This window comes from Hyperolius riggenbachi, chromosome 2, assembly GCF_040937935.1.
Source record: "Hyperolius riggenbachi isolate aHypRig1 chromosome 2, aHypRig1.pri, whole genome shotgun sequence".
NCBI classification, from domain to species: Eukaryota; Metazoa; Chordata; class Amphibia; order Anura; family Hyperoliidae; genus Hyperolius; species Hyperolius riggenbachi.
The window spans coordinates 190729741-190751087 of NC_090647.1; the positions used below are offsets into that span (position 1 = coordinate 190729741).

The 21347-nt window shown below is 41.2% G+C and overlaps 1 long non-coding RNA gene across 2 annotated transcripts in view; it reads right to left on the reverse strand.

Moving 5' to 3' along the window:
* LOC137544185 (uncharacterized) overlaps window positions 1-11864 on the reverse strand; it is a 56781-nt gene extending 44917 nt beyond the window's left edge. For both annotated transcript variants that reach the window (XR_011025769.1, XR_011025768.1), the window contains exon 1: window positions 11764-11864. This is a non-coding gene — a long non-coding RNA (uncharacterized lncRNA). The remainder of the gene's footprint in view (window positions 1-11763) is intronic.
* Between the last annotated feature and the right edge of the window lie 9483 nt (window positions 11865-21347).

Consider the following 21347-nt stretch of genomic DNA (forward strand, 5'->3'; position numbering starts at 1 on the left):
GCACAGATCCAGATGTCTATAAAATACAGTCACAGACACTCACAGATAAATTCACAACTAGGAAATACCCTCAAAAATTGATAAAGAATGCTAGATACAAAGCTATGCATTCAGTTTCCAAACTCATAACAAGCACTACAGCACCTCAAGACCTCCCCCCCAGATTCATTACGAAATTCAGTTCACAACATAGCCAAATTCGACAAATCCTTAATAGCAGGTGGGAAATCCTACTTCAAGACCCTTTTTTACTGCCCCTACTACCAAAAACCCTTTCTGTAACTTTCAGAAGAGCCCCCAATCTCAAAAGCATACTAGCCCCTAGCAGGGTCAATACTACTACCACATTGGAACCGAGACATGAAACCCACAAACAACCAGGATCCTCCCCCTGCATGAGCAAAAAGTGCCTAGCTTGCCAATTCATTCATACCACGGACAATTATAAATCAAATGTCACTAATACAACATACCTCATCAATAGCCACATTAGCTGTATATCCAGAAATGTAATCTACGTCATATCCTGCCCATGCGGACTACAATATGTAGGCCGCACCACACAACTGGTGCGAGAAAGGGTCGGACAGCACAAAAGAAATATCATAAAAAATTATCCATTACACAGTGTGTCACGTCACTTCACCTCACATCACCATAGTAATCCTGCGCTATTCACCATCACTCTAATAGAACAAATTTCCAATGCATGTCATGATACGTTTGAACAATTAAAGAAGCGGGAGATGTATTGGATCCAAATTTTGAAAACCCTGACTCCAGCTGGTTTAAATGAACAGCTGGAAAAAATCTACTAATCAACAAAAAATCCACATATTATATCTATTTTATTGGTCCTCTCTTTTATCCCTGTTTTTGAATATTAATTTTTTATACAATATTTTATATAATTTTTATTTCGTAATGTTTTATAAAATTGCACGTGTATTTACGGATACGTTTTTCTCCTGAAGAAATGTATGTTTTATCTCATCTCTCTGAACCATCCCCCCCCCCCTTTTTCTCCTTTCCCTCCCCCTCCCCTCTCCCGTGCCCCTCTCCCGATTGTCTTCCCCTGTCTTTCCCCATCATCCATATATACCTTTCCCGTCCCCTACCCCTTAATCCGTTAAACCTCGTAATTTTAACTTTACGGTTGTAAAGCACTATTTCATATGGATTTCAGGTAGAAAATCATGTTTTATAAACGGTAATATGTCAGTGAAGTATATATATTCAATGATCACTGTCCCCTATAAGGAGGCTTATTATGTAATAACTATATGTTGTTTATGTAATTTTTACCCTGTTGACTGACCTCTAGGCATATCCACAAAATTCTACCTTAAGTGCAAACATACAAGTGATTAGCGTCCTTGTCACCATGACAACGCGGTATCACACTGATAATATACCAATTTGCAACTGTAAGTAACTTCTACAACCCCCTTTTTTGTTTTACTCTCTTCCCCCTCATTTCACTATCCCTCCTTGACACCATTTAACCCTAAGCGCCACTTCGATTTCTCTCCTACCACGTTTATTCATGATAAAATAACAGCGCTGAGTTTGCCCTTTTTCCCTAAACAAACATGGCGGCCCCAATACTTCCGCCCCCCTGGCGCATGCGCAATCCGGAGTAAGGCGGATCCGCCTTAACAAACACTATCTATACGGAGAGTCCCACGACGCATGCGTACAGCGTCACAAGACGCGACGCTTTCTTCCCCACCAAACCAAACGGGCGCTGTAATATGACGCTCGCTAGAGGAGAGCCCTGTTTGGCTGATTGGAATTAATCAATCTATTAGCCAGACTATATCTTGAACAGCAGTGCAGCGGCCAGGTACAGAGGCCCTAAGCTGACTGAAACTGTTCACAAGGTTAGTAATTCAGCATCTTATTATGTCAATGACTCTCCCTTTGTTTCTTCATTACACATTTTCCTGCTTACTTATGCCAGTGCTTTGCCGACCATCAGCCTTTACCACTCACAAAATCCTTTTCCATGCCACAACCTTTTCAGTTTTTCACTACTACATCCTTCTCTGGACACAACCTTACTCAAAGTATATATATATATATATATACAGAGAACGCTATTAATGTGCATTTTTAAGAAATTGAATGTTTGGTAAAAATATATCTTGTATTAAGTTTTGTACATACACATAAACCAAAAAAAGACTAGAGTTCAAACTTGTTGTACAGTATACTTAGTGGCTTTTTGTTTCTTCTGTCCCACAGTGTTATATTGCTCCTACCTATAGCCTGATGAAGTGGGTTTAGCCCGCGAAACGCTTTGCAATTTTATTGGAGTATGTTATTTATTAAAAACCTTTTTCGGTAAAAAGTCCGATATTTCCTTGTGTCTGCATCGGGGAGGTAAGTCCACCAACTGCCTCCCATTCTTTTAAACGTTTTATTCCTTTTTATACTTCTGGCGCCTCTGTAATATTGTCTACAATACGTGTCCACCCCTGGTGGAGGGGAATTGGCCCCTTTTTTCCTGTCTACAGAGAGCGACTTCTTAGTCCTGAGTGGGGACAGGCTTGTTCTCCCTACCTGCCTATACAGTGGTTACCTGGAAGGTAACCCAGACTTGTGAGTATCACTCCATTTTCATACATTTACACCCAACTACCATTACATACTGCACCATAGCGGGCTCTCGGTGTCTCCCTCCCCTTATAACTGTACAAAAAGTTCTTGGTTAAATTACATCTTTACAGTGGTTCTAATTAGCAGCTTTACAGCTGCTTGAGTAAACTGCAGCTGGTGTAATGGTTAAGGGCTCTGCCTCTGACTCTGTCACAGGAGACCAGGGTTCGAATCTTGGCTCTGCCTGTTCAGTAAGCCAGCACATATTCAGTAAGAGACCTTTGGCAAGTCTCCATAACACTGCTACTGCCTATAGAGCGCGCCCTAGTGGCTGCTGCTCTGGCGCTTTGAGTCCGCCAGGAGAAAAGTGCAATATAAATGTTATTTGTCTTGTCTTTATGGTTCTGTAATTAGCAGCTATTAAAGGCTTTTGGTAAATGGTGGCTTTAAAGCTGCTTGGTGAACTAAATATACTGAGATAGAGGTCATATGCAATTTACTATTTCTCCTGAGTTTTCTCCTAGGTGATATTTTCATACCTTGTCAAGTTGTCATAAAATACTTTTTTAAATCTCCACGCAAGAAAATGGTTCAAATAAATTTTGACAGTACTTTTTCAACGTTTAGATACGGTTTCAATTTTAAAATGCTTAAATTGTATTTTAAAAAAAATATGAAAATTATCACCTAGACGATAACTCAGGAAAAAAGTTATTAGCATACGGGCCAGAGAGAGAAAAAGGGCCATATCCTATTTTAGGTGAGATGTAGCTTGCAGATGCAAACTACTTATCACCTTACCATTGCACAAGGATTATCGGCAAATCCCATTGTCGGTTTCACTCATGTGATGGCTGATCATTCCTGGGTGATTGGACGTGAGGTTTTGCTCTGTGGTGCTGTCCTTTAGCACCACGGCACTGCTGCCTTGCTTCCCAGAGATGCGCGTGCCCACCAAACATCCACCCCCATCTTCCGCTGCTGTGGCCACCAGACAGTGAACCAATAAAGAGCTCCGGCACGATCTTGAAAGATGAATTGCCGGGGCACTGCGAGAATTACAACAACAGAACTGTGCAGATGTTTAGCAAGAATGCTGGTAAATTAGCCGGAGTTGCCTGCCTCAGCTACAGGGGTACTTTAGTGGGGTGCGGACAGCCTAAAGGTGAGCTATGGCCCAGATGCAGCGGCACAACACATGCACCAGCTGCTTTAGTCCTGCTTTTTGCAGGTCTAAGCTGACGCTCATGTCTGATGGAAAGCATCATTCCCAGACAGCATGAAAAATGTAATAGGATAGGGTATTAAGAACTCGCTGAGCGATAATATCAGCCAAGCGAGCTCTTTACTGCTGGGGGGTGGGGGAGGGGGGGGGGGGGTTAGGTGTGTTAAATTTAATTGTATTAGGTGATGCTCTGATTGCATAATTTAAAAGCTGGTGAGTTTACTGATTGGATATGGACCAAAGAGAATGAATTCTGAAAATACAGGACTTCTAACAGATTAGCATATGTTGCCACTCCAATTAGTTATGCTATAATAATTATGCAGTTTGTATATACAGTATAAAAAATGGTATTACTTATTTCAATTTCCATGTTGTTGTCAAGAAAGGGGTAGGATTAAAACTGTACTCAGCTCACTAGTAATATACTAAAAAAAAAAAAAAAAACCTCTATTAGCTGTTAACTGTATTTTATGTATATACAGTATGTTTTTTAATAATGTTGAAGCAGTGGATTTTGAATCAAAATAATGTTTTACAACTAAGCTTCTCCCCAAAATAAATACATAAATACAGTAAATAAGTGAAATAATGATTACATTGGTACCAATGTATTTAAAATGTACTAGTTAAGTTCTTTTTATTATAATTTAATCATTTTTGACATGCAATTAATGTGTTGCTTGATTACTAAAAAGCACTCGCTTCCACCCTGATGAAGTCCACGTATGTGTTGGGCAAAACTAGAGTACACCGCCTTGTGCTCCCTCCGTCCCTCCATTGCTGCCCAGGACTGGTAACGCTTGGTATATGAGATGGCATGCTTATTGCAACAGTGCTGTTGTCTGGTTTTATGAGTGGGAGCTCTAATCCCTTTTAAACTTACAATGTGGTTGTTTTACACCTGAAGTTTTCAATAAAGATTCCCTTTTGCACATACCTCTGTATCAATACAATGTTGATTGTCCTTAAGACTTCAGTATTCCACAAGACCTACTTTTAGATTATGACAATTGGGAACTTCTGTTAGCAATTGCTCAAATTTCCATTTTCCCTTCCCTTTCATGCACAATCTTGCTTATTAATATCTTATGCAAATATATTTTGTTTAATAAATTAATACAACCTTAGTTAATAATTAGTGTCAGCAATTTTCTTAGGATGTTAAATATCAGTTATTTTAGAGATTCATTCTTATGCTATTTTGTTTGAGGAAGAAAACGCATTCTGTGTTACTTAAAGGAATACTATCGATTGAAACGACTTTTTTTTAATACTCTATATTAGTGTACACATTACCACTCGTGCTAGGGGCACTTTATTTATTCACCCAGGTCTCTCTCCCTCTATTTCTGCTTAAAAATTATTTTCTCACACAGCTCACAAATATATTTCACTGTGTCACTCACAGCATGCAGGAGACATGAGGAGAAATAGGCTGATCTGAGGTGGTAACAGGTAACTAAATGAGCTGTAATATTGCTGGAATAGAACTAGCCATAACACTAGTCTGTGTTTACACTCAGACTGGTTTCCTGGCTGCCTGCTTGTGAGGATAATTCACTCCAGGCTGCATCCACTTTACAAGCTGTTGAGAGGGGCAGACCACTGTTTACAATTAGCATTATTAGTATATTTATCAGTCAAGAGAAGCAAAGATAATAAACACACATTGCTAGAATATTTAACCCCTTACCACCATATCAACAAGATTCTTTCAGCAAGGTGATAAATTATAAACTGAGGAGTTGATATCAACTACCCTGTGCAGAGACATGGTCTATCCCTCTGGGAGCCGTCAGTATTTAGATACATTTTGTATCCAAAACTGATGGAGGATTTTACAGCCGACAGGAACAGCTGTGTGAGGAATCAAATTGCTCCTAGTACTTGTCCTAATGTGTGCTATAAATAAATGCATACATCAATAGTATTCCTTTAAAGCGGACCCAAACCAAACATTTTTTTTAATTAAAAATAGTTAGTTGCAGCACTCTAACACATACAAAGATAAATAAACACTCCTTCAAACCTATGAACATTTCATGCATGCTTTTCACCCTTCTCTTTTAATAACTAGGGTTATACTGGGGGCAGCCATTAGCAATTCCTCCATTGCTGGACACCACCTACTCCACCAGTTTGCCTGATTTTGTCCGGCAATTTGAAAGGAAGGGAGGGATTCCTCCAATAAATGTAAAATATTTTATATTTGTCATCATGCAGCTGAAAAAAGGCTGCTATTTATTATTGTAATTTAGAAAATAGATTTTATTTCTGAAATCTTGTATTTTTAATTTGGGTCCACTTTAAGTAATTATTTGACACTATTTATATTTATTTGGTATTTATTCACACCAAATTTCAAGCTTTCTAGTAAGAAAAATGAATGCTGCATTTTTTCCAATCAAAATGATATATAGATCATTTTTGAAAAAATTACTTTTGGGAGAGAATAGCCTCACGAGCCAGTCATTAGCCATCTGCCATGCTGTAGAGATTTGCCAAAGCAATACCATATGCTATAATCTGGAACTGCTGAGGTTCTCCTGCTTGCTTTACTTTATACGTTCTTGTGTACCAGTACCTTGTAGGCTTGTGCTGAATTCAATTATATTAATGAGTGGTTTCAAGAAATTAACTTATCCTTTTGATGCACTTATAATATTTATTATGCTTATTCATGCTCAGTAGGAACACCAGGCACTAGAATAATTTATAATTAGACACATCATCATCATCATCATCAGACAAATGCTTTAAAATGTGTTATCTTAGCACAGGGTATATGATTGTTAAAAACTCTTAATCATTTTGTTGCAAGGACTCATTCATACCACATAACACATGCACAAATGCAAATTTGTGCAAGCGTTCCTGACGCATGGCATGCTTCCACGGTGCGTTAAAGTGCAGACGTCAGCAGCTGAAACAAAATAGAACATGACAGGAAAATGCACAAGTCGTGATACAATGTTCCCAGTTATGTAACATTGCAAGGCATGAAAATGAACAGCTGTACTATCAATGGCGACATGACAGTCTATGGATTTTCATGTTACCATGTGGATTACACACTATGTGCAATGCATCATGACTGACAGTATTGCAGCATTATGCATTGTGTACTGACCACCTGGAAACCCTGGCCTGAAATCCTCTGCTCTTTCTTTTGACTGGGGAGGGGACAGGCATCAGGTGGTCTCCATGTTATAGGAAACCACTAAATGCCACCATGTACCCCCCAGGACCTACAACCACATGCATGGGTTAACCCCACCTCTTCCTGGGCACCAGAGGTGAAAATGAGCCCCTTGTCCATGGTTTGGATAAAGGCTTTGGGGAGAGGGGGAAGCTATGCTGCCTCTCTCTTCCAGAACCCCCATATCTAGTGTAAAAGTAAAACTTAAACCAACAGCACAGGCAAAAGAAGCTATAACTCTTGATCCAGGTGCGTGAGCAGCCTTCTTACAGCTCCATGATCACTGTGAGCACCTGACTCTACTATCCCATTACATGCCCACTATCAGACCAGACATCAGGCAGTGGCAGTGGCACGAGATTTTAGAGGATCAGGTAGCTGTTACAAAACATATCATATTGCACATACCTGCCCTGCCTGCCTAGCGCGACTGTGTGTGCGTGTGTGTGTGTGTGTTGATTATTATTATTATTATTATTATTATTATTATTGCTTGTTGAATTATTAAATTGCCAGTTCAGTGATCAACCATAAAATAGGAAGCAATCTGAAGGCACAATAAGTGTGGCCATCTGTATCTGTCTTAAGGTCACAACATGGATTTGAGGTCTTAAAACTTGGGCTATCTGGCATCCAATATATTCTTTCTCTCCATTAGTCAGCATAAAATACTCGTGATAATACTTTGAGCATCTAGGTGGACAAAGGACTACCAAGAGTTGAGAATGACTGTGCACATAAAGCAGGCAGGGAGTGATTAATCAACCATATCAAGAAAAGATAATGGTCAAGGCAAGAATGAGAGATGCTCTTCCATATAAGGGTCACAAGATTGGGCTGTTCCGGGATGTATCCTAACAAACAGAAGAAGTCTGTTAAAGGGATACTGTAGGGGGGGTCAAGGGAAAATGAGTTGAAGTTACCTGGAGCTTCTAATGGTCCTCAACAGACATCCTGTGCCCACGCAGCCACTCCCCAATGCTCTGGCCCCGCCTCCGGCTCACTTCTGGAATTTCAGACTTTAAAGTCTGAAAACCACTGCGCCTGCGTTGCCGTGTCCTCGCTTTCCCTGATGTCACCAGGAGAGCACGGCACAGGCACAGACCATACTGTCCTACCAACCTTGTATGCTTTACCTAAAGTTCATAAGAAACTAGAGAGACCGCCGGGACGTCCTATCATCTCTGGCTGTGGCTCCCTGACTGAAAAGATAAGTATTTATCTGGATAGACATCTGCAGCCCCACGTCCAGGCTCTACCGTCCTATACTAGGGACACTTTACATCTTTTACAAATCTTAAATGATTTACAGGTACCGGCCGGCACAATACTGGTGGCCCTCGATGTGGAGGCCCTCTATTCTAGCATCCCGCACAAAAAGGGTGTACAGGCTGTGGAGACTTTTTGGGGAGAACTAGGGATTCAGTTTTTGGCCCATAACATGTTCCTATCCTCCATTTTGGAGTTCCTTTTGACTAATCATTTTTTCGTTTTCGAGGGAACTCACTACCTCCAGGTGCAGGGGGCGGCGATGGGCACAACTTGTGCCCCATTCTATGCCAACTTTTACCTGGGGGAGTGGGAAAGGGAGATTTTCTCCGTTGAGGCACTCTCTATGTACCTGTGCCACATTTTGTCCTGGCACAGGTACATAGATGATATCCTCATTTTGTGGACAGGCACAACATCCCTCTTGAATCAATTTGTCCAGACTCTGAACATGAATGACCGAAATCTTCATTTTACTTCTGAATTTTCAGGCATCAATATTCCCTTCCTTGATCTATTGATCTCTGTTGATAATGATGGTAGAATAAAAACCTCCCTCTATAGGAAGGACACGGCCACAAACTCTCTACTCAGGGCTGACAGTTTTCATCCCCGTCACACGGTCAGGGGTATTCCCACTGGCCAATATCTCCATATCAGACGAAACTGTTCCAGTGAGGAGACTTTCCAGCATGAGGCAGGGGAATTGAGGTCCAGATTTAGAGCAAGGGGATATGGTGATAGATGCCTGAGAAGGGCCTATGAGCGGGCCCGGTGTAGCAAAAGGGACTCTTTAATTTGTAAACCATACACTCGGGAACAACCAGACAGATCTCCAAGGTTTGTTACACGTTTCTGCAGTGAACATTTGGATATTTCCAAGACATTGCAGCGACATTGGTATATTTTGCTGAACGATCCCTTGATTGGTCCCCTCATGCCCCCTAGGCCGGCACTGTCGTTCCGAAGGGCCCCTTCCCTGGGTGACATCCTAGTTAGGAGTCACTTTCAGGGCTCCAATATGGGATCACGACACTGTCGAGTGACTGGTACCTATACATGCGGAGGTTGTTCTGTTTGCCGCTATGTCGGGGTGGGAAGGAGTGTCGAGCTACCGGACGGCAGGCAGTGGACACTGGCACACTTTGTAAATTGTGAGACTACCTTGGTTGTTTACCTACTTACCTGGCCATGTGGAGCATTCTATGTGGGCAAGACCAAGCGGGAGTTTCGGGCCCGCATTGGTGAACATATTACCAACATCCGTGGCAAAAAGAAAAATAGAGAAAGTGGCCAGCTGGACCTGTCTGTCCTGACCCCGGTGGCTCACCACTTCAGGACCGTGCATGGCGGCAGATATGATCAAATCCGCTTTGTCGGTCTGGACCGATTGCATGGTACAATACGGGGTGGCAACTTGGATCGCCTACTCCTACAAAAAGAGGCTCGCTGGATATATGAACTAGCAGCCACCGAGCCCCCAGGGCTTAATGAATCGTTTGTTTTTTCTCCATTCCTTCCGCTCTGATGTTTGTGGCACTTCCCCCCCCCCGTGTTCATATGGGGTGTCCCACTGCGACTATAGCTTTAAGAAAAAGTGTCCCCACTGTGCATTGAATATTCACAGTTTTTTGGGGGGATAAGACTGGACAATATTCCCATCTCCCCCATATATTCTTCTTTTCTTTAATGCACCTGTAGTGTGCTAAGCATGGCACTATTTGTATTGGTCATGCAGATTTGAATAATTTGAATAAGACTTTTTTTGTTTATGGGACATTCTACAAGCCATTTCAATATGTATATTTACTTGTTCCTTATGCAGTGCCACTATGTGACACATGCCTCATGGGTTATGTTTTTTCATATGTACCTTATCTATTCTTGAGAGCTGTATCTTTTAACTTGATCGGTGTGGGCTCCATTTTCCCTCCTTCCTCTCCTCCCCACTGGTGACGCAGTGCTGTCTTGACTCCTGCGTTCCATGTGCGGGGGTCAGGAGGTGGGGCATAGCGCTTGCCCGCCCCGTTGCCTGCCGTCTGGAGCGCAGGTGATTTTCGTCTTCCTGCTTCCGGCCGGTGGACGTGGGGGCGTGGCGACTGCTGGGAGCCCACGCATTTCCGCCGCTTAGGCGGCGCCTTCAAAAGGACCACGCTAGTGTAGCGTTTTACACATCACGCCTCCCTTGAGAAAGCTGGCCGCCTGCCAGCGAAACAGTCGGGCTTGCTTGGTGTGGATACGTCCTGCAGCTAGATACGGAGCACTCTGCTGCCTTCCCGGAGCCCGCCGCACCCCGCGACCAGACCACATTAGGCAACGTCAGCCTCTTGGGATCCACCGACTCTAAGTGTAGTACCACTTACATCATGGTGCACAACGGTGAATCAGCAACACCGCTCACTGGATAGACGGTAGCCATTATTGGCTGGATCCCTCATCTACCTGACATCACGGAGTCTTCCCTCCACATCTTCTCCACACTTCTGTGTAAGGGGGCCACTCTGCGGTCGTGTGTCCGGCCTGCAACTCACAGAGTGACACTTACAGAAGGTACTTTGGTTGTTGAGACTCGAGAAAACATCTGATCGGTAAGACAATTTATGCTGTGCTTGCATGGAACATTGCCTCATTGGCTTATACTGGCTTATTTTGCTGCATGTGCTTTGCTTATTCCTGACCTGGCTGTTTAAAAGACATTTGCTTGTGGCATATATCCTTGAGGTCTGACAGACTGGAACTTTGCACTAACAGCCTCTTCAATGCATATTTTTGCTACTGAGCCTTAAGGACTTGGGGACATATGGTCCAAATGACCATGCAATAGTCAACTCGGCTTCCATTTGACGACTTTTGCAACTTCTCTTGTCAGCTTGTTTGATGTGTGAGTTGGTCGGGTGTGTGTATGTGAGGGCGCCGGTTTGGTTGCGGGGTGGCCACCTAGCTGCAACATACTTTTAATCATAAATTTTTTTATGTGAGTGTTGTTGGATTAATAAAGTAATTTTGATATTTTTGCAAATTTGATATCGACTGTCAGTTTCACTCCCCTCACCCTTTCTATCCTAATGTTTATAACAGACTATACTGGGCCTGCACAGTACGCTCCTGGTGCCATCAGCGGGAGTGAGGACACGGCAACGCAGGCGCAGTGGTTTTCAGACTTTAAAGTCTGAAATTCCAGAAGTGAGCCGGAGGCGGGGCCAGAGCATTGGGGAGTGGCTGCGTGGGCACAGGATGTCTGTGGGGGACCATTAGAAGCCCCGGGTAACTTCAACTCATTTTCCCCCGACCCCCCTACAGTATCCCTTTAAAGCCACTTCTATAGAAGATAAAAGAAGACGGTGCTACCTGTAAATGGGACTGTCCTTTGGAGCTTATCATATCATGGAAGGGTAAATCTTTTAGCTAATAAACATGAGGTCTAGCAATTATAATAAACTCCTAAGAACTAATAAAAGTTACTTACCATTTCCGTTTGAAGAAACATATATGGATGCAGAGGCAAGGGAACTTACAGCTATAGGGGGAGTAAAATACAAGTTACATTAGCCAATATTTAAACTCCAAATAAAGGCTAAACAGCCCATGTAAAGGGTTTCAAACCGCCAACTGAAGGAGAACTCCACAAACACCAATGCAGGTTGTAAAATTCAAAAGTTTTATTCAAAATAAAAGATAAAAATACACTTTCTACTCCATGTAACCAATGAGAATTACAAACAACACAATCTCTAATATCACAGTCTTCTTATTATCTTCTGGTCTTCTTTCTATAGAACACTTCCGGAAGCTAGCAGGAAAACAACTGGTTAACAATAACACATAACCTTCCCACCCGGTAAGTATTTTCTCAGCGTTCCCACCCACTTTAATGAAAAATGGACCTTATTTGGATTTCCTAAACCCTGAGTACTAAAGTAATTTCAGTTTAATGCTTCACTGACAAGACCATTATATAGTACTTTAACCTCTAAGTTTGCTGATCAGCAAAATCTTTCATAACTCAATAGAAAATAGAGTACTCTTGTTTTTTTGTTCTCAGTCTGATCAATTATTCTGGCTATTTCTCTTATTCAATAGTTCAGCCGTTTCTTAGGAAAAGCCAGAATAATAAATGTATAAGTTAGATGGTTAGAAGTTAATAAATTGGTTGGTTAATAAGTTAATAATAAATAATAAAAGAAATAAAATTGGTTAGTGAATTACTAAATTCTTAGTAAATTAATAAGGTTACTAGAATTAAATAATAAGAAGAAAATAACTCCGTCACTTGTTCTTATGAGCAAAACTACTCAATATGCTTGCCCAAAAAAACCAGCAAAAAAATAAAAACACAACAGCTTCTTTATCAATCTCAGCTTCTGCCGCTCCTGTATGTAATCTCTTCTGTTCTTTTGCAGGACCAATCTATTGCCAGAGAAACAGTCTATTAACAGGTACTTCTTCTTAATCTTTCAACACTACTGGTAAATGGACATGTAAATGGACATATTAATAATTTCTCCTTTCTTTTACAGGAATCCAGTCGGACCACTCTTCCCATAGGTAAGTATTTCTTCCAATATAACTTTGCACTATCTTGTGCACCACACATAAGATAACCAAAACGAAATGGCTTCTTGCATTTATTACTTTGGTAAAGTCAGTAAGCTATAAGAGGTTAAGATAGGCCTCTAGCGGACAGGGCAATAGCTTATTTCATTAACCAGATTCACTTTTTTCTCAATCTCACTATTTCATAGTCTCATGCCTAGTATATGGGCAATATGCAGTTTCTGCCTTCCATAACACAACTGTTTTCCCATTTCCGCAACCATTCAGGTAAACTTATAAAAAATACAAGTAAGATGATAATCATAACAATTAGGGATTGTCAGTCTCAATTCTCGGTCTCACCAGCACTATACTTCAGCAGTGGGGGACATCACCAGAGCCAATTCACTGTAATCAAAATGTTCAAGTATCTTTCTTGTCACACGCTGATTTATCACAGTATTAATCATATTTAATACGTGTCAGATTTAAAGGCTTCTTTCCCAGCACCTCTGTATCAAGAATCACTGGCTATACATCTGACTGGCTCTTTTTCATCTGCCTGAAATCTCTCTCCTGGCTTCCTCACTCCTTGTCAGCCTTGATGGACTGATGGCTGTCTGTGGAGGATTGAAGAATCATCTCAGCGCATTACTTTTCTCCCAAAATGTCAGCTGCTGCAGTGTCTGGCCTGCTTCTCCTCAGCTGGGCCTGCTGCGTCTCTCCTCTTCCCCTGTCCGCTCCAACTGCCAACTCAACCCCTCAGAGAGCCATTATATCTTCCCTAACGGCTCCTATGCTTGTGTCTCTGGTTGCTTAGCAACCTTCCCTCAGCCATCAGCTCTGCCTACCCACACATTACACATTACAACTAAGGGCAAAATGCCCTTACTTAAGAAACCTGTGTCAGCAGCGCCTCTATTTAAAGCTGCTGGCCAGGTAATAATATAAAAATAAAAATAAATAGATCCCCCCTCTTTCTACCTGCTACAATTCCCCCCTTCTTTGAACATTGTAGTCCTCTACAATTATACACTAAAATCATACATCAATACCAAAGGAATTCTTCGTGCATATACCTATCAGATAATTTTCCTTGGTTAGTCCGAGTAGATTTTCTAATACGTTCTAAATTCCCCACCCCTTTCTCATCAGTGTCCACGGAATTCTCCCCAATCAAAGCAGTGTCCACCTCCTCTTGTTCAAAATTTGGGATTCTCCCTGGAGAATCATAATCGGCATTGGGCCAGGAGACGAAGCTACAGTCATCAGGCCCACCCTCTGGGGTGGAACATTCAGCACTCTTTGGGGGAATCCACCATATTTCCGCAATTTCGTCCACCTGAGGCATACCAATTCCGCAAACTTGGTAAAGCGATATATCATCACTATAAGACAACCATATCCATCTTGAAGGATGGTTTGTCTGCTGAAGCATCAGACAATTGCATCCTCAGATAAGCTTCCTGTAACTGCTCATTCATCACCTGAAGCGTTTCCATCCAACACTGTCCTTTCTTTTTCCTCCTGTATCGTTGAGGCTGTGAATCTAAACTTTCAGATTCTTCTTTATTAAATGTCAGAGCTTTTTTACTCAATTCAGAACTACTATCCCCATTTTGAATTTGAACCACAGTTTCCTGTGGTATTAACACTTGTTCTTCTTTACGTCTACGATCAAACTCAGGCCACTTTACTTCATCATGGATCTCAATTTGAGAAACAATGGTAGACTCTAATTCAGGCCCTGTTTCTACTCTTCTTATTTGGTCATATGGAGAGGTCCTGGCCAGGTAATCAAGATCTTCCTCCTTGATAGATTGTATCCGAGGGGTTTCGGATAAACCATATCTTTTTTGACTACGTCTGTGTCGTTGAGGTTTAGGCATTAGATTCCAGTAATCTTCCCAGTCTTTTCTTGAAGAAGTGTCTGTTTCTTTTCTCTGTTCACATATTTCAATTTTCTGTGTACTTAAGTCTTTTACAGTTTCCTTTGCTACATAGATACTTGGCTTATCCTGAATTTGCTTATCCTTTTTGTCTCCGGTATCTCTAGGTTCCCTCCTTTCACCGAACTGAGTGTCAGATGAAACTGGATCACACCTCCGTTTAAACTCTTTGTGCAGTGCGGGTGGTCCAGAATACTTTACTTCTCCCAGTTTCTGTTGATACAACAGAGACTTCTTCGGATAGTAATCAAGATCTCTCGCACCATGCCTGCGGGGTCTCAAACGCTTCACATACCTACTGCCTTGAACTGGAGTACCACCAGGACCAGTCACATTAGCAGCCTCGATACCTTTAGTTCCTTCTACAACATCAAATTCGACCGTCTCCCCATTCCTCAAACTGCAAAACTGATTCTTGGAGTTGTTCTTCCCTATGGCCGTCCAGGGTACAAACATATCTCTCTCCTTGTGTCTAAGAGATATAAAACCATAGCCTTTTTTATCGTTGAACCACTTCACTACCCCTATCATTTTCTTAAATACAATTATATTCTTTTTCTTAAAGGAGCCATTACTCCATTTTTTTCCGAAATTCCTATGGGTTTGTGTCTTTATACTTTTCATCAAAGGTGATTTACTTCTATCTGGGGTCTGTTGGATATATCCTGCAGTCTGACCCTCGGCTGCAGGATCATTCAGTTTAAATATGGTCGTCTCTCCAACCGCTTACGGTCAGTACAGTTTCTAGCCATGTGTCCTTCTCTCCCACAATTCCAGCAGACAAATGGTGATTCTCGTTCGTTTTCTACTCTTGAAGGAAGGTTTTTACTAGACAGGGATGGTTCTTCTTCTTTCAACTTCTTTATCTCCTTTGTCAGTTGTTGGACTACCTCAGTCAAAGTCTCTATCTCACTTTTGTAGGGTTCTTTCTGTTCTTTGTTATGAAAATTAGGTGCTTGTACATTCATCTGGAAGGAATTAACCTGCATAGCCTCCTCTTCCTGCTGGTATTTGACTGCCAGACTTTGCAGTTTATGGAATCGGATTTTTCTATCTCTTTCTAATTTCGCTTTAAGATGCTGTCGAGTGGTTCCACTCCTCAAACCCAGCAAAAACTGGTGTACTAACCAAGCCTCAGCATCTACATTAGAAATCTCATTTTCCTCTATTTCCTTTTGAGTCAGAGCATTCATCAGCTCTTTAAGGGCATTTGCGAATTGAGGAATGGTCTCCTCTTGTTTCTGTATTCGATCAATAAATCTCTTACGTAATATATGTAGATCAGTTGGATCTCCATATATTTCCTCTAACATTTCAATAATTGCTTCTACTGGGGCAGGTTCAGGGAGCTCAGAAGTAACGATAGTCTTACGTGCATCTCCCTCCAAAGCTAGGATAGCTATTTCTCGTTGAATTTCCACTGGAACTTTATAAGCCTTAACAGCACTTTGAATCCGTTCAATCCAGTCTCTTAGCAACATATTATTGCCATTAAATTTGGGCAAATAGGTGGCCAGAAGCCCAACAGGTGTCATCTGATAAGCAGAAGGTGTTAAATGGGATCTTTCCCCCGCAGCGGCACTGGTTCCTGGAGCGGGGCCTTGGCCCTCTGACTGTAACTCCGCCTCCATCCTGCCGACTGCGCCAAAATGATGTAATCGGTTTCAAACCGCCAACTGAAGGAGAACTCCACAAACACCAATGCAGGTTGTAAAATTCAAAAGTTTTATTCAAAATAAAAGATAAAAATACACTTTCTACTCCATGTAACCAATGAGAATTACAAACAACACAATCTCTAATATCACAGTCTTCTTATTATCTTCTGGTCTTCTTTCTATAGAACACTTCCGGAAGCTAGGAGGAAAACAACTGGTTAACAATAACACATAACCTTCCCACCCGGTAAGTATTTTCTCAGCATTCCCACCCACTTTAATGAAAAATGGACCTTATTTGGATTTCCTAAACCCTGAGTACTAAAGTAATTTCAGTTTAATGCTTCACTGACAAGACCATTATATAGTACTTTAACCTCTAAGTTTGCTGATCAGCAAAATCTTTCATAACTCAATAGTAAATGGAGTACTCTTGTTTTTTTGTTCTCAGTCTGATCAATTATTCTGGCTATTTTTCTTATTCAATAGTTCAGCCGTTTCTTGGGAAAAGCCAGAATAATAAATGTATAAGTTAGATGGTTAGAAGTTAATAAATTGGTTGGTTAATAAGTTAATAATAAATTATAAAAGAAATAAAATTGGTTAGTGAATTACTAAATTCTTAGTAAATTAATAAGGTTACTAGAATTAAATAAGAAGAATAAAATAACTCTGTCACTTGTTCTTATGAGCAAAACAGTTTCTTTATCAATCTCAGCTTCTGCCGCTCCTGTATGTAATCTCTTCTGTTCTTTTGCAGGACAGTCTATTGCCAGAGAAACAGTCTATTAACAGGTACTTCTTTTAAATCTTTCAACACTACTGGTAAATGGACATATTAATAATTTCTCCTTTCTTTTACAGGAATCCAGTCGGACCACTCTTCCCATAGGTAGGTATTTCTTCCAATATAACTTCGCACTATCTTGTGCACCACACATAAAATAACCAAAACGAAATGGCTTCTTGCATTTATTACTTTGGTAAAGTCAGTAAGCTATAAGAGGTTAAGATAGGCCTCTAGCGGACAGGGCAATAGCTTATTTCATTAACCAGATTCACTTTCTTCTCAATCTCACTATTTCATAGTCTCATGCCTAGTATATGGGCAATATGCAGTTTCTGCCTTCCATAACACAACTGTTTTCCCATTTCCGCAACCATTCAGGTAAACTTATGAAAATACAAGTAAGATGATAATCATAACAATTAGGGATTGTCAGTCTCAATTCTCGGTCTCACCAGCACTATACTTCAGCAGTGGGGGACATCACCAGAGCCAATTCACTGTAATCAAAATGTTCAAGTATCTTTCTTGTCACACGCGGATTTATCACAGTATTAATCATATTTCATACGTGTCAGATTTAAAGGCTTCTTTCCCAGCACCTCTGTATCAAGAATCACTGGCTATACATCTGACTGGCTCATTTTCATCTGCCTGAAATCTCTCTCCTGGCTTCCTCACTCCTTGTCAGCCTTGATGGACTGATGGCTGTCTGTGGAGGATTGAAGAATCATCTCAGCGCATTACTTTTCTCCCAAAATGTCAGCTGCTGCAGTGTCTGGCCTGCTTCTCCTCAGCTGGGCCTGCTGCGTCTCTTCTCTTCCCCTGTCCGCTCCAACTGCCAACTCAACCCCTCAGAGAGCCGTTATATCTTCCCTAACGGCTCCCCTGCTTGTGTCTCTGGTTGCTTAGCAACCTTCCCTCAGCCATCAGCTCTGCCTACCCACACATTACACATTACAACTAAGGGCAAAATGCCCTTACTTAAGAAACCTGTGTCAGCAGCGCCTCTATTTAAAGCTGCTGACCAGGTAATAATATAAAAATAAAAATAAATAGATCCCCCCTCTTTCTACCTGCTACACCCATATTAAAAAAGTATTGATAAAGTTAAGATACTGGCAAAGGGTAGGATCATCATTAGTGTTGATCTCAACCTGATCCTGGACCCTTTTTAGGACAATTTGCAAGGCAGTTTAGCTATTTTAGGAAAAAAAAATAACACTAAGATATAATCAGTTTCTAGATGTTTGGAGGATTTTTCAACATTGGATGTAAATATTACACCTTTTCCCCTCCCCTGCTCTTGCTGTGTATTCATAGATAGACTATTTCCTAATTCCTCAAAGTCGAGTTTTAGAGGTACTAGATGCAAGTAATGAAAATTCTTCTTTTTCCGACCATGCCGCTGTAATAATTACTCTCAGTGTGGATAGAGTATAGCTCACAGGAATGTAGAAGAATGTTAGACATAGATCTACTGAGGGAGGAGGAGGTGAAGCCTGAGATAACTAAGGGGAATTTTACACACCCTCAATACACACCTCTTCAGACAAGTTTAGAATTTGTCATAACTAGAATTTTAGGCGCACTGCCATATCTGATAAGCCATTTGACTCCTCCCCTAGTGTCTCTACCCCACTAGATTGTAAGTTTACAAGGACAAGGACTTGCCGATAATGTTTCCTGTTTCTGTTGCACTTAATCAAATGAGCCTTTACCAGGGGGCACTGTCTTACCCAATTAACTGGAAAAACTTTTACGGATTACAATTACAACCTTTACAACCCTTCACATGCCAGTAGTGTTAACTATTGAATTCCTACTGGCAGCTAACTAAGATTTGGCCTAATGTAGAAATAAGCTACTTGAACCCCTAAATCCTATCCTCATCGCAAGTAGACAATATCCTCAGTCTTCTATGGTCAATCTCCAACCCTTAACTCAAGCAAGTATTTAAATATCTGATAAGCAGCATGGCCCAGTTGCACTTTTCTTGAATATTCACAAAAAAAAATATTTTTTGTAATAATGCAGACATAAGTTGAATTACTCTGTACTTATAGGAATTTATTGGGTATTGCTTCCTGCTGACTGCCATGGTTTTTCCGCCACTGGAAATGCTGTGTTGTGTTTCTCTTAAACGAATGAAGAGATCATATAAAATCTTTACTGTAGCAAAACAAACAAACAAAAAAAAACTTTTTGGCAGGACAGGGAATATGTATAAAAAAAAAAAAAATTAAAACAGAACCTGTTTTTTGCAAAGTAGTCCGATTGTCTGAATTAATGTTTACATTCTTTCCCTCCCCATCTACCATTCAAGAGAAATAGATTATATTATTTCTAGTGACTGGATAGTGTAATGCTAAACGGCTCTGCCTCCGACATAGGCAACCTGTTTTCAAATCTTGGCTCTGTCTATTCAGTAAGGTGTTCTTGGGCAAGGCTCCCTAACATTGCTACTGCCTACTGAGTGGCTGTCTTGCAAACGAGTCTGACAAGAGAAAAGCACTATACAAATAATGGAATTATTATTGCTAAAATGGGAGCAGGTTCTAAATTGAAGGTGACAAGAAGAACAGCAGAATACACCACAGAGAATCTTAAGACTCATTATGGAGCATCCCATTCCTTCCCCCTTAAAGGAAACCTAAACTGAGAGGGATATGGATTTTTCCTTTTAAACAATACCAGTTGCCTGGCAGCCCTGCTGATCTCTTTGGCTGCAGTAGTGGCTGAATCACACACCTGAAACCAGCATGCAGCTAATCCAGTCTGACTTCAGTCTGAGCACCTGATCTGCATGCTTGTTGAAGGGCTGTGGCTGAACGTATTAGAGACACAGGATCAGCAGGAGAGTCAGGCAACTGGTATTATTTTAAAAGGAAAAATCCACATCCTTCTCAGTTTAGGTTCCCTTTAAAGTGCAAAACATTCCACATAATTGGTTCATTAAAAAAAAAAAAATCACTGTACGCTGTTTCTATTGTCAGGCAGGGTCTCTTTGGGATCTGTCTGACAATATGAATGTATTTGTAACCTCATATGTATTTTTAAAATTTTTCTTCGCTATCAGGATCCCTGTATTTATGAATTATGTGCCTATACTTTGTATTGTATCTAACTTCTGTCCTTCAACATTTCACGTTTCCCTGTCTCCTCTCCTATTTAATTCTCTAATGAACTTGTACCTTTTTGAGGTCACTGTATCCCTTAATTCCACTTCAAAATGCAGGCAACATTTAAATCCTGCTCACAGTCACATCATCATCACATCTCTCATCTCTCACACTCTCTACTCCTGCAACCTTGTGATATGTTTCTTACTCCAGTTCCGTCACCCAGGCTTTCCTCTTAGCCAGTGCTTAGACCAGCATCTTCTCCAAATGAATCGACCTCCACTGATAATGTGCGTCTCTCCAAGTACCTTCTCATCATTGCCCATGTTCACATTTCTCTAGCTGTCATAACTTATCTCTATGTATAATTGGCAAGTGTCTCTGCGTCCGTTTTTGTCCCTGTGTCAGTGCTTTTTAGCACTGCGCATGTGCAGGAACAAGACGCAGAGACACTGCCGACAATGCTGAGAGCCGGAGGACGGGAACAGAAGGGGCGGACGTCATGGGGGCGTGCGCGACATGCATCATGGGGGCACGTGGTGGGAGTCACGGGGGCACACGCATTGGGAGTCGTGCACACGCATGCGTGCGGCAAAGTAATGACAGACCTAGCCCGTTTTTAAACAGGCTAAGGTGACTAGTACCCTATAAAAAGCCAACTGGCAACCAGGGACAAAAGAAAATTCAGACCCAAGACAGAGAACTCAGTGAGGAAGCACATCATTATGTGCAGTGCTTTACTTCTGATTACTGCAAGGGGAGGAGGGGTAGGATGAGCATCAAATAGTAGTAGACTGGGGTGTTGAAGCCCCGAAATGATTGAGCTTACAATGGAGGTAACATAATCCTAATTAGAGCAGTCTTTCACAATTTGACATTTTCAACTGCACCTTAAACATGAATTTCTTTAGAAAGGTATATAATCAGGCCTAGGCCACTTTAGCACTTATAATAATATCTTACAGAGTACCCAATTAGTCCATGGCTAACCACAACCCCTA